The sequence below is a fragment of the Bos grunniens genome, chromosome 8 (assembly GCF_055505025.1).
Source record: "Bos grunniens cultivar Pamir isolate PY7600 chromosome 8, Bosgru_T2T1.0, whole genome shotgun sequence".
Lineage (NCBI taxonomy): Eukaryota > Metazoa > Chordata > Mammalia > Artiodactyla > Bovidae > Bos > Bos grunniens.
Window position 1 is genome coordinate 46748493 of NC_141172.1, and position 14790 is coordinate 46763282.

Consider the following 14790-nt stretch of genomic DNA (forward strand, 5'->3'; position numbering starts at 1 on the left):
CAGGTGAACAAAAGATCTGGCAGGGATGGTAGAGAAAGAAGTTCAAAGGGTCAGTTACAAAGAAGATGATCTGGAAAAAGATGAGGTAGAAGATACAATATATCAGTGCCATCTGTTTAATACTCTGCCTATGGTTATTTCTCACTTCCAATTACCTTACATGCCACCAACTGCTCACTCTGAACAGCCTATTAAAAGCTTATTGGCTATACTATGTTCCTGTAATTTACTTCTTGAACATGAAGACTTTTATATACTATAGTAATTTTGAAATAAATCTGGCTGACTGAACACACACAATGCTGCAGAGATGCTTCTGAAGATAAACACCAAAGAAAAGATGAAGACGAGAAAAATCTGTTGTGCCACGGTCAAGTCTAATGAAAGAACCTAATTTTCTTAATGGTGGCAGAAGAAATTATTCCCACCTCCACTGCCTTGAATCCACATAACTAGTATCCACTTAATAACAAAACCTTGGAAATTATTGCTTTCCTAATAACAGCTCTGATAGGGCAGCAACACAGACTTGCTTAAAAGTTATTCTCTCCTTTCCTATAAATGTGAAATTTTTCCACAACAGAAAATATAAATAAAACAAACCTAAGTTTTACTATGATCAGAACTGAGCAAACTACTGAGGGAGAATATCTTATTCTTGATAAGTCACTGAAATATCTTGTTAAATTTAGATAATTTAAACCCAATTTTTTTATATAACTCACTTGAATATAAACATGTCATTTACCAGTTATTTCTTGGCAACAAAATAATCACAGGTAGAAAACAACAGTTATGACCAAACAAAAATAGGGATTTAAAATAAGTTATAATAAACTTATTTACAGAGAGAGAGAGAAGAGAAAACTTAAAGATGAAGCAGAAAAAAATGTCAGAAAGAAAAATCCAACTGGAATCTCTGCAATAGAAAAATCAGTATCTGAAACAAAGAATTACACTGGTGGATGGGTACAAGTATCAATAAGAGTTTAAGAACACATTAGTGAACTGGAAAATCAGGATGAGGAATTCCCAAGTACAGAAGCTTTCAGGAGGATAAGAGATGGAAAATAAAGAAGAAAATTTAAGGAGGATGTAAGTAGAAATAAAAACTAATATCAATATTATATAAGAATCCCTCCAAAAAAAACAGAGGATAAAATAAAGACAATCTTAGTAATTTTTCAGAATAAAAGAAAATTCAGACCGAAATAGCTCAGAATGCCAAGAAGGTATTTAAGAAAACATTCACAGTTAGACAAATTACAGTTGATATTAAAACTGAAACAAAAATCTGAAAGCTTCCAAAAAGAAGAAATTACTTACAACGGAACAAGAATCAGATGAACATCTAACTTGTCAATAGTGACGCTAGAAACCAGAAGACGCTGAAGGGATAGGTTTAAAATAAGTTAAAAACTTTGAAGCTAGAATTTCACAGAGAGACAACATACCAATTTAACATGAGGACAAAATAAAGATATCTGCAAGAACACAAGAACTCAGATTAAACCGAGATCCTCTTTGAAAAATTTTAGTAAAAAGGAAAAGAAATCCAAGAGAAGTCTGAGATATGAGTTAATATAACATCTGTTTCTTTTAGTAAATAAGCAGTGAAGGAAAAAAGCAACAAAGTATATCCCTAATAATCCAGAATCAAAACTTCAGAGAAATACCAATATGGAGAGGATTGGAAATAGTACAAATGTGCAGGGGCACTGTCATCTGAACTGATCAGAATATTAATATTGATGAGCTTAAGACACAGAAGAAAAGCAAGAATATAATTTCTTTGGGGAGTGCCCCATCACAGGGCATGCAGGATCTTAGTTCCTTGACCGGGGATTACACCCATGTCCCCTGCAGTGGAAGCATGGAGTCCTAATCATGGGCTGACAGGGAATTCTGAAATATCTGACAGTTTCTAAGAAACACCTGAAGTAATTATAGTCATTTATTACAAATGTTTAGCTTTATATATTTATCAGGATGTTAAACTTCAAGAAGGCATATAAACACAAATAATTATGGTAAATTAATGGTAGGTATCAACAAAATAGAGAACAAAAAGCAACAGAAAAATTAACAGACCAAAAAAAAAAAAAAAAGGTTCTTAGAAAAGGCTTCCACTACTTCTAACAGCAACTAGCAGTAACTGAGGGTTTCCCTTGTGGCTCAGCTGGTAAACAATCTGCCTGCAATGTGGGAGACCTGGACTCGATCCCTGGGTTGGGAAAATGCCCTGGAGAAGGGAAAAGCTACCCACTCCAGTATTCTGGCCTGGAGAATTCCATGGACTGGATAGTCCACGGGGTCGCAAAGAGTCGAACATAACTGAGCGACTTTCACTTTTCATAGCAGTAACTGAGCACTTACTAATCCTAAAGTGTCAGGCACTGTACTAATCCTTTTCACATATTAATTCACTTAATTCTTTCAATAATCCTCTTACATAAAGACTACCCTTATACTTGTTTTCCAATTGAGGAAAGAGAGGCACAGAGTAGTTATAAACCTGCCAGGGGTGACACAGCTAGTAAATGGTAGAACTAATAAGTGGCAGAATGACTCTGGAACCTGAATTCATAATCATAGTTTTATGGAAAGAATATTCAGACAAGACTTATCAAGAGAAAAAGATGTGCAAAATCTAAAATGCTAAATGAAAAAGAAGACAGATTTATAGACAAGCTTTAAAAGTAAAAAATATCATGAATAAGTTAAATGACTGGTGAAATATATTAATTTCTCGAGTAACAGAACAGCAACAACAAAAATACCCAATAAAAAATGAACAAGATCTGAAAAGACATTTTCCCAAAGACGATATCCAAATGGTGCATAAACACATGAATGGATGCTCCCCATCATTACTCATTAGTGAAATGCAGTTCAAAGCCACAACATACCAGTTCAATCCCACTAGGGTGGCAATTGAAAAAAAAAAAAAAAGGTTGACAAGGATATTGAGAAATTTGGACCCTTCATAACACTGTTGATAGGAAGTAAAATGGTACAATTATTTGGGAAACACTTTGGCAGTTCCTCAAAAACTTAAAACACAGAGCTACCACTTGACTAAGCAATTCTAATCCTAGGTATACACCCAAGAGACATGAAAACATATGTCTACACAAAAACTTGTAAATGAACGTTCACAGTGCATAATTCATAATAGTTAAAAAGGCAGAAACCATCCAAATGGTCATCGTCTGATAAACAAAATGTGGGATATCCATATGATGAAATACTGAATAAAAACAAGAGCCAAATATTGATGCATTCTACAAAGTGGATGGATCTTGAAAGAAGCCAGTCACAAAAGATCATTTTATGATTCTATTTATATGAAACATCTAGAATAGGCAAATCTATAAAAATAGAAAGAGATTACTGGTTTTCAAGCACTGTGGAGCATGGAAAGTTGGGGAACAATGGCTATAGAGTATGTATGGGGTTTCTTTTTAATGAAAACACTCAATACTTGACTTGGATGGTGGTTGCACAGCTTCAGTAATAGTAACCTTTAAAAACTGTATTAAAAAAACCCAAAAACTAGTTGTATCCTTACCTCTCGGTATGTAGAACACAAACTCCAGATGGATTATAACTCTAAAAGTCAAAACTAATACAACTCAGGAAAAAAAAAATCCATAAAAGAGAAAACACTAGCAAATTTAGCTTCAACCAAATAAAGAATTTCTATTCAGTAAAAAAATGCTTTGGGAAGTATGATTTCTTCATCCAAAACCATCCAGTCAGAGGGTTAATATCTAAAATAAGAAACTTCTACATAAACAAGAAAATAACAAAAAGCTCAAGAGAGGAAATGGACAAAACATGAATAGACAGAAGGATACACAGGCTAACAAATATATGAAGAAAGGTCATTCTGTACCACTAGTGCCATGCAAAGTATCTTACACATAATGAAGTCTCTAACATAATTTTTTAGACGAATGAGTTAATAAATTACTAGTGAAGTGAGGTGAAAGTCGCTCAGTCCTGTCTGAATCTTTGTGACCCCATGGACTATACATATACAGTCCATGGAATTTTCCAGACCAGAATACTGGAGTGGGTAGCCTTTCCCTTCTTCAGGGGATCTTCCCAACCCAGGGATCAAACCCAGGTCTCCAGCATTGCAGGCGGATTCTTTGCCAGCTGAGCCACAAGGGAAGCCCAAGAATACTGCAGTGGGTAGCCTATCCCTTCTCCAGCGGATCTTCCTGACCCAGGAATCAAACTGGGGGTCTCCTGCATTGCAGGTGGAATCTTTACCAACTGAGGTATCAAGGAAGCAATAAGTTTATTAAGATTAACTCAATTCTCCTTACCTCAGAAGTTCCCACAAAAGGCAAAAAGTTTACAAATCAACATGTTAAGAAAGCAAGCCAGCATATTTTGTGACAATTACTTAGGTGTTCTGTATGGTGGCAGCATAGAACCAATCAAATAAATATGTATGAATCTGAATGAGGCAGGAAAAGCATTGCTAGTTACTAAAATCGTTCAGTGCATTATAAAGCACAGAATATTAACAGTCTCCCAGGGAGAAGGAAATCTTGCCCCTTTGGCAATCAATTCACAAAATGAAAGGTCAGCTCAATGTTAAAACAGATGGCCCATTGTGAAAATTAAGGTTTTCCTTTTGGCGGGGGGACTCAGTTACTTTACTTTTATAGCAGAAGGAAGTTCCGAAAATTGAATGAAATAATAATTTAAGAACTTGCTTCTCCTGGTAACTTTTTCCTGCTCAATGACAATGGAAAAAAGATGAACACCTGAGTCCTTTCTCAGCAAAACAGTAAGACTAGTAGTGTTAAAGATCGTTCTTAAATAAAATGACATACTATAATCTCCTTCCTTTCTTCTGACACAAGAAATTACTGAAATGACTTGTGGCAATTCCTGATGTAATAACGTGTACTGAAAAAAAAATCTTACTTTGATCTCTTTTGTAATAGTTTCTTGGTAATGCAGACTGTCTCATATTACTACCATGTACAAAGGATAATTGATTCTTTTAGGGTTCAAGAGTTTGTTGTAATGAACTGAACTAGAAATTAAAGACTTATGTTTTTTCAAACTGCCAGAAGAAACCCGGAAAAGTAAAAATTAAGTTAGAATTATAGCAGAGCCTGCCTAACACCAGAGATGTATAAACAAGGTAGATGTTTGAATATTAAGAGCAAGAGGTAGCAAAGATCAGAATGAAGTCAGAAGTGATGGTACAGAAGATACTCAACTATGAAAAAGAAAGGGAAAAAAAAACAAAATAAGATTTAAGGTTGGTTCTGTGCAAGCAGGCCATGATCCCAGCACACCCCAACTGACTAATGCAAAGGAAATTACCATTAATACTACTATACCGAGGGGATTAATCACATTCAGCTCAGTAGCCTAGGGGTGTGTCAAAGTAAGGCAAATTAAGCTCATTTCAGTCTTCCTGGAGGGCACTAAGTGACTGAGGCACTGCCGCCCTAACATCCAGCATGTTATCTGTAGTAACATTTACCAAAGTGCAGCAACAAGGAAAATATGTGTTACGGTTTTTTAGGGAGCCATATATATTACAGAGTTCAATGCATAAAGAGAAATGGGATACTCATCATTAAGGAAATTTGGCAATATACTTATTTTCCGGTCAAGACAGAGCACCCAGGACTTCCCTAGTAGTCCAGTGGGTAGGAATCCGCCTATCAATGCAGAGGACTCGGGTTCAATCCCTGGTCTGGGAAGATTCCACATGCTGAGGGGCCACTAAGCAAACCACTGACCCCATGTGCTGCATCTACTGAAGCCCATGCACTGAGAACCTGTGCAACGAGAGTTCATGGTCTGCAACAAGAGAAGCCACCGCAAGGAGAAGCTGTGCAGAGTAGCCCCTGCTCGCAGCAGCTAGAAAAGCCCTGGTGCAGCAGTGAAGATCCTGCACTCCCCCGCCCCCAAAAGAGCATCCAAAATACTTAGAATGATCAAAATTTCTGCTGTTACTTAGAAATAAGGTGCTTACTATATGTTGTTTTAATTGGAGTGTAATTGCTTTACAAGTTGTGTTGGTTTCTGCTGTACAATAATGTGAATCAGCTATATGTAAAAACATATCCCCTCTCTCTTGTGTATATGTGGTTTTAACACATTTTCTTATTTGTATATATAGTACGTAGAAACACAGCTTGTGTGTGAGCGTTAGTTGCTCAGTCATGTCCGACTCTCTGGGACCCCATGGACTGTACAGCCCATGGGGATTCTCCAGGCAAGAATACTGAAGTGGGTTGCCGTGTCCTCCTCCAGGGGATCTTCCCAACCCAGGGATTGAACCTAGGTCTCCCGTATTGCAAGCAGACTCTTTATCATCTGAGCTACCAGGGAAGCCTGAAATACAGCTTATGCAACTGTTATCTCTTTGAGGTAGGTTATGTTTATTTCTTCTTTTTGATCATTATAAGAATCAACAGGGCTTCCCTGGTGGCTCAGAGGTTAAGAATGTGCCTGCCAATGTAGGAGACACAGGTTCGATTCCTGATCTGGTAAGATCCTACATGCCATGAGGCAGCTAAGCCTGTGGGCCACGACTCCTGACTCCTCAACAAGAGAAGCCACCACAATGGGTACTTTCTAGCTCATGCACCGCAGCTAGAAAGTAGCCACCACTGACAGCAATGACCCAGCACGGCCAAAAAAAAAAAAAAATCAATAGCAGAAGTACTCCACTGTATGTGAGATCAAAAGACTTGATTGAGTGACTTTACTAGGAAAAAAAGACTTAGGAAAGGAGTTTTTCAAAGCACTGTATTTTTTTACTATTTCAAATTGAAAAGAAAAATTTCACAAAACTATTCACTGAATCACGTCAGTTACTTTTTAAGACAGAGTTATATAATTTTTAAATATGAATAAGATTCTAGAGAAACTTAATAACTGGACCAATGTATCATTTGAGAACACCTATGAAATGTGGTTTTTGTTGGTACAATTGAACAGATGCCCTAATAATTGTTATGTTTTAAAAAATTTAGGAGTTTCTCAAATAGGCAATGGAGAAGGCAATGGCAACTCACTCCAGTACTCTTGCCTGGAAAATCCCATGGATGGAGGAGCCTGGTAGGCTGCAGTCCATGGGGTTGCGAAGAGTTGAACACGACTGAGCAACTTCACTTTCACTTTTCACTTTCATGCATTGGAGAAGGAAATGGCAACCCACTCCAGTGTTCTTGCCTGGAGAATCCCAGAGACCGGGGAGCCTGGTGGGCTTCCGTCTATGGGGTCGCACAGAGTCGGACACGACTGAAGCGACTTAGCAGCAGCAACAGCTGCAAATAGGCAAAATGTACTGGGCAATGTCAAAGTAAGTTTCCTTTCCTGTTGGTGAGAAAAGTTCAGGTTAGACACATAAAAATGTTGAGGTCTACCAGAGATACCAAAATAATCTCCCTCCTAGTGTTAGTATGACGGAGAGGGCATTGGCACCCCACTCCAGTACTCTTGCCTGGAAGGTCCCATGGATGGAGGAGCCTGGTAGGCTGTAGTCCATGGGGTCACGAAGAGTCGGACACTTACTGAGCGACTTCACTTTCACTTTCTTACATTGGAGAAGGAAATGGCAACCCACTCCAGTGTTCTCGCCTGGAGAATCCCAGGGACGGTGGAGCCTGGTGGGCTGCCATCTGTGGGGTCGAACAGAGTCCGACACAACTGAAGCGACTTAGCAGCAGCAGTGTTAGCATAATTTATTTTTTTTAGTAAAAGAAAGTTAAACTGTAAGAATCAGAAGTCAGGAAACTGGATCTATGGCATGATTATAGACAATGGAAATTAAGGCTGAGGAGCCTATAAAAGCTACGCTAAGCAAACTAATGTGCTTCAGCAGTCTTACATACAGGTCAATGCAGCCATTTCTGTAATTCTTATGTTTTCCTTTAGTTTTAAAATTCTTACTGCACTAGTACAGGAGCCACTACCTATCTGTGGCTACTTAGTAATTAAAATTAAACATCCAGTTCCTCAGCCACACTAGCCACATGTGCTTGTTGTTGTTCAGTCACCCAGCCATGTCTGACTATTTGCAACCCCATGGAAGGCAGTGTGCCAGGCCTCCGTGCCCCTCACCATCTCCTGGAGTTCGCCCAAGTTCATGTTCATTCCAAACCGCACAGTGCAGAATGAGGATTTCCATCACTGGAGAAAGTCCTAGCGGTAGTGTTGAACTAAAAGAATTCAAACCCAGGCAATGCAGAACCACAGTTTACATGCTTAATATCCATACTAGCTTTCAATGCTGGTGCTCCTTCCTCACCAATCTTCCCATCAAAGTACATATAAGCAATTTTTATAGATTGTGTTGAACAAGTAACCATCTAGAACTAAATGAGACTACCTACACAACAGACTGGTTCCAAATAGGAAAAGGAGTATGTCAAGGCTGTATATTGTCACCCTGCTTATTTAACTTATATGCAGAGTACGTCATGCGAAATGCTGGGCTGGAAGAAGCACAAGCTGGAATCAAGATTGCTGGGAGAAATATCAATAACCTCAGATATGCAGATGACACCACCCTTATGGCAGAAAGTGAAGAGGAACTCAAAAGCCTCTTGATGAAAGTGAAAGAGGAGAGTGAAAAAGTTGGCTTAAAGCTCAACGGTTCAGACAACTAAGATCATGGCATCTGGTCCCATCAGTTCAGTTCAGTTCAGTCGCTCAGTTGTGTCCAACTCTTTGCGACCCCATGAATTGCAGCACGCCAGGCCTCCCTGTCCATCACCAACTCCCAGAGTTCACCCAGACTCACGTCCATCGAGTCAGTGATGCCATCCAGCCACCTCATCCTCTGTCGTCCCCTTCTCCTCCTGCCCCCAATCCCTCCCAGCATCAGAGTCTTTTCCAATGAGTCTCGCATGAGGTGGCCAAAGTACTGGAGTTTCAGCTTTAGCATCATTCCTTCCAAAGAAATCCCAGGGCTGATCTCCTTCACAATGGACTGGTTGGATCTCCTTGCAGTCCAAGGGACTCTCAAGAGTCTTCTCCAACACCACAGTTCAAAGGCATCAATTCTTCAGTGCTCAGCCTTCTTCACAGTCCAACTCTCACATCCATACATGACCACAGGAAAAACCATAGCCTTGACTAGAAGGACCTTTGTTGGCAAAGTAATGTCTCTGCTTTTGAATATGCTATCTAGGTTGGTCGTAACTTTCCTTCCATGGCTGCAGTCACCATCTGCAGTGATTTTGGAGCCCAGAAAAATAAAGTCTGACACCGTTTCCACTGTTTCCCCATCTATTTCCCATGAAGTGATGGGATCAGATGCCATGATCTTAGTTTTCTGAATGTTGAGCTTTAAGCCAACTTTTTCACTCTCCACTTTCACTTTCATCAAAAGGCTTTTTAGTTCCTCTTCACTTTCTGCCATAAGGGTGGTGTCATCTGCATATCTGATCAGATTAGATCAGTTGCTCAGTTGTGTCCGACTCTGGTCCCATCACTTCATGGCATAGATGGGGAAACAGTGGAAACGGTGTCAGACTTTATTTTTTGGGGCTCCAAAATCACTGCAGATGGTGACTGCAGCCATGAAATTAAAAGACGCCTACTCCTTGGAAGGAAAGTTATGACCAACCTAGATAGCATATTCAAAAGCAGAGACATTACTTTGCCAACAAAGGTCCGTCTAGTCAAGGCTATGGTTTTTTCAGTGGTCCTGTATGGATGTGAGAGTTGGACTGTGAAGAAAGCTGAGCGCCGAAGAATTGATGCTTTTGAACTGTGGTGTTGGAGAAGACTCTTGAGAGTCCCTTGGACTGCAAGGAGATGCAACCAGTCCATCCTAAAGGAGATCAACCCTGGGTGTTCTTTGGAAGGACTGATGCTAAAGCTCAAACTCCAGTACTTTGGTCACCTCATGCGAAGAGTTGACTCATTGGAAAAGACTGATGCTGGGAGGGATTGGGGGCAGGAGGAGAAGGGGACGACAGAGGATGGGATGGCTGGATGGCATCACCAACTCGATGGACGTAAGTCTGAGTGAACTCCGGGAGTTGGTGATGGACAGGGAGGCCTGGCGTGCTGCAATTCATGGGGTTGCAAAGAGTCAGACATGACTGAGCGACTGAACTGAACTGATACAATAATAATAGAAGATTATCATCTTAACAAAAATTTTACGTCTAATCCAATCTTAACTTAAACGCCATTTTATTTAACAATGTTATTAAAAGGTTCCTTGTATGTTGGAGTTGCAGGTAAACCGTAAGAAAATATTGAGAATGTTTGTGACTACTGGCTAATTGATTTCTCTGAACACAATCCATACAATATTCTAAACATTTAAAGATCCTGATGATACACTCAACCAATGCCTGAACAACTCAGTCAAGTCTTCCTGTTTAAGCAGAAGGACAGTTTGATGACTTGAATATGCTAATATCACAGATTCCTATAAAACTCTTGGTGACTATAAAGTGCAATTTCAAAGTCATACCTCTACATGTTGTTGCTGCTGCTGCTGCTGCTAAGTCGCTTCAGTCATGTCCGACTCTGTGCGACCCCATAGATGGCAGCCCACCAGGCTCCCCTATCCCTGGGATTCTCCAGGCAAGAATACTAGAGTGGGTTGCCATTTCCTTCTCCAATGCATGAAAGTGAAAGTGAAGTTGAGCATATGCTAAAATATGAACAGACACACATTTTCCTACCCATAAACATGGTATTTTTGGCACTTCTAATGAAAAACTTTCTAAAACATGCTTATCTTCAAAGTTCACAATGTACATTGGTGAAGATATTCCACAAATAAACATTATTTTCTTCATATTTATAAGAAGTAACATCTGTTTCTGGGACATTTTCCAGGTGAACACTTAAACACACTACATACCTTAAAACACCCATCCACAGCACGATATAATCAAAGTAGTTAATAAGGTTCAGAAAATACTATATTCAAATAATTATTAAATAGGCAGCATAATTGAGATGACTATGATATTAAAAAGTAACATTGCAATTTAAGACATGGTTTAAAAAAAAGTCAAACAACAAAGTTTAAAAAATAAAAAGTAGTCTCCTTCCAGGCTAAATAAAGTAAGTACTGGTTGAAAGTCAATTTAAGAATTCAGTTCCCTAGATAATTCTTCCCAATTCAGAAGACCAGAGGTTTACATTGGAAGAATCTTCTGAGGAAGCAGAATAATCTGAAAGATACAATGATACTTATATGGGAAGGGTACATGGGGAAGTTGTGGGAAGGAGAATGTAACAGTTTGGGGCCTTTTGTAAGTGGGATGTCAACATATAAGAAGTAGCAATATAATGTTATTTAGGAGGTAAATACCAAAGAGACAGAGCAGGACTCTGGCTTGCTAATTTTTACAACAAATCTTGTAGAATCATTTGGCTCTTTAACCATATGCTTGTGTGAATTTGACAAAAATAAAGATATAGACATGATAGACAGATGCTGGTTGAATGGGTGGATAGATTAAAAAAAAAAAAAAAAGCCTCTTCCCTTATTCCACCAGAAACTGAAACCCAAACCAGGCTCCATCCCAGAAATTATGATGTTGGGTCATTTGTTTTTAGATCTGATGTTTAATACCACACTCATATGTTTATCCTCCACCATCATGTTTATCATGAAAAATTTAGAGAATCTACCCTTTCTCCATTCTCTGCTCATTTTGATGTTACTTTTTAAGTTTTTATAGGTTATTTTTATAACTTTCAACATTATACTTGAATCTTCACTTCTTGTTCCACCAACTTCAGGAAGTTTCTACTGGCTTCCCATATAATCAAATACCATTATAACTGGGTATAAAATTACATTCACATTAAATTTTATATCATTTGCAGTTTGTTTTTTATAATTATTAAATTTCTGTTTTATCTATAGGATGATTTTTTTTAAACGGGTAACAATAAACATTATCTGCAGTGTTATCCACTGCCATCCAGGTAGTGTGATGTTTTAGGTCACTAAACTCCCAAGTGTTAAGGTGCTTTTATAAACTCTGATAACTGCTTAAAAATAAGGCACATTTCAGTTTGTTTCATATTTGGACTTTCTGAAGAACCTTTAATTCCCTCAGACCTGTGCCTTTTTTTAGTCTTTACAAAATTCAGAAGCTTTCATAACATTTAATATATTCCATCTTCTTATTCTGAGAATTTGTGCAATAGAATCTGTGTTGTTTCTGAAGACGTTCTTAGATCCCAGTGAATTTTGTTTTAATTTGAAACAATCATGTTCTGGGACATTTCCCAGTCCAGCTGTGTGTCTATCCAGGATTTCTTTTCATCTTTCTTCTATTGTTTCATACCATGTTTTAATTCTTTTGTGGGATTATTTTTTGTTTGGTTTTGCTAGAATACACCTCCAAGCATTTGCCCTCCCTCCTTCACAAGGGCCCGGGGAAAATAAAGCATATTTTAGCGAACACTTTTAAAAAGTTCTTATTTAGATTTCACACCTACGGCAAATTAGGCATGCTTTAGAATTACAAATTCAAAAAAAATTTCCACCCCAATTTAGATTATTAGCCCACATGATAATGTGGGTTAGCATTCAATATTGATTGCTAATACCAGTCTGATTTTTTGTTCCTTTAAAACAAAAACTCTTCCCTCCAAAAAAAAAAAAAAAAAAAAATCAGATTTTCCTCTATCCTTAGCTTTGAAATTCTACGAGACTATGTATATCTAAATGTGTGTTGTTTTTATTCATACTGTTGTATATTTAACAAGTCCTTTTGATCTGAAGCCCCAAGACTTAAATAATTTTTCTTCTACTGTTTTTTAATTCCCTCTCCATCTCCTTTCCTTTCTACCAGGAATTCCTATATAGGAATCCCAGGACTATTATACTTACAAATTTTTTCTTTTTCTCCTTCTCTTTCAGTTCTATTTCCTAGGGAATTTCTTCTTGTTCAGTTCAGATTGCTACTTTGGTACTCTAAAGTACAAAAACAATTTTTACTTAAAAACCTTTTGGTTTAGGGGTGCAATACCCTCTCAAATCTCTTAGAATACTGAGCCAAATTTTTGTTGTTCTGTCCAACTGTGTTTTTGAGATGATGTTTATTCCCTTTGTTCGTTCATCTTTTATTTTCACGCTGTTAGACTGCTTCTTCACTTACAATTCATATTCACGAACAAAGAATTAAAATGAGTATCCTTTATATTTGTGTAAGCATGCTGACACAGGAGTCACACAGAAGTCACTCAAAAGCCAATGACAGCTGAGCTAAAGTTTGTAAAACAAAACAAATCGAACAGTACTATCACTGTTCACATTTAGTGATATAAATCTGCAGGTATGGTATTTTGCTAGGTTATAAAAGCCAAACTAGTGTTTATTTATCAAAATACTTATATAGCTAGATCCTGTAAAAAGAAAAAAAAAACTTCATAAATAATCCTCATAACAACCCTATGAAAGAGATGCCTTTATCCTCCCCACCAGCCCAATTTACAGATGAGAAAACTGAGAAGTTGGATTTCCCCAAGATAACTATAGTGAAGCCAGGATTCATACTTAACAGTTTGACTCAGAGTCCATGTTTTTAATCACTGAGTTAAGATTAGTCTTGGGAATGAAATGTTTTGCTATGTATGGTGTAGACATGGAAAGAGTATAATGAGTCTAGTGGACGAAGAAAAACAATGAGGAAAAGACCTTCCCATTTCATACACAAAACCCAAAATCAAACCACATAAAACTTAAAAATTTAAGACTATGTGAAAAAGTTTTTTGGGGGTTCAGAAGGTAAGAATATGTACCTGGGGCAAGTAGGAAGTAGTCTTCACCACTAGATGGCAAAAAAGTATAACCTGAATTGGCATTTATAAATTGACAGCTTTGATGTTCTTTTCTGAAGATTATGAGTCACTGTTTAAAACAGGAAAATTTTACTTGTTACATGAAAGAAAGTGATATAATTTAGTTCAGTTCAGTGGCTCAGTCGTATCTGATTCTTTGCAACCCCATGGACTGCAGCTCACCAGCCTTCCCTGTCCATCACCAACTCCTGGAGCTTACTCAAACTTATGTCCATCGAGTTGGTGATGCCACCCAACCATCTCATCCTCTTTCATCCCCTTCTCCTCCTGCCTTCAATCTTTCCCAGCATCAGGGTTTTTTCAAATGAGTCAGTTCTTCGCAACAGGCGGCCAAACAATTGGGGTTTCAGCTTCAGCATCAGTCCTTCCAATGAACATTCAGGACTGATTTCCTTTGGGATGGACTGGTTGGATCTCCTTGCAGTCCAAGGGACTCTCAAGAGTCTTCTCCAACATCACAGTTCAAAAGCATCAATTCTTCGGTGCTCAGCTTTCTTTCTACTCCAACTCTCACATCCACACATCACTACTGGAAAAACCACAGCTTTGACTAGATGGACCTTTGTTGGCAAACTAATGTCTCTGCTTTTTAATATGCTATCTAGGAGAAGGAAATGGCAATCCACTCCAGCACTCTTGCCTGAAAAATCCCATGGACGAAGGAGCCTGATAGACTACAGTCCGTGGGGTCGCAAACAGTCGGACACAACTGAGCGACTTCACTTTCACTTTCAGGTTGGTCATAACTTTTCTTCCAAGGAGCAAGCACCTTGTAACTTCATAGGCTGCAGTCACCATCTGCAGTGATTTTGGAGCCCAAGAAAATAAAGCCTCTCACTGTTTCCATTGTTTCCCCATCTGTTTGCCATGAAGTAATGGGACTGGATGCCATAATCTTAATTTTTTGAATGTTGAGTTTTAAGCCAACTTTTTTCACTCTCCTTTTTC

The 14790-nt window shown here is 38.3% G+C and overlaps 1 protein-coding gene across 2 annotated transcripts in view; it reads right to left on the reverse strand.

Annotated features, from left to right (window-relative positions):
- Positions 1–14790, reverse strand: part of ABHD17B (abhydrolase domain containing 17B, depalmitoylase) — a 48968-nt gene that overhangs the window by 10340 nt on the left and 23838 nt on the right. The gene's annotated exons all lie outside the window — the stretch shown is intronic.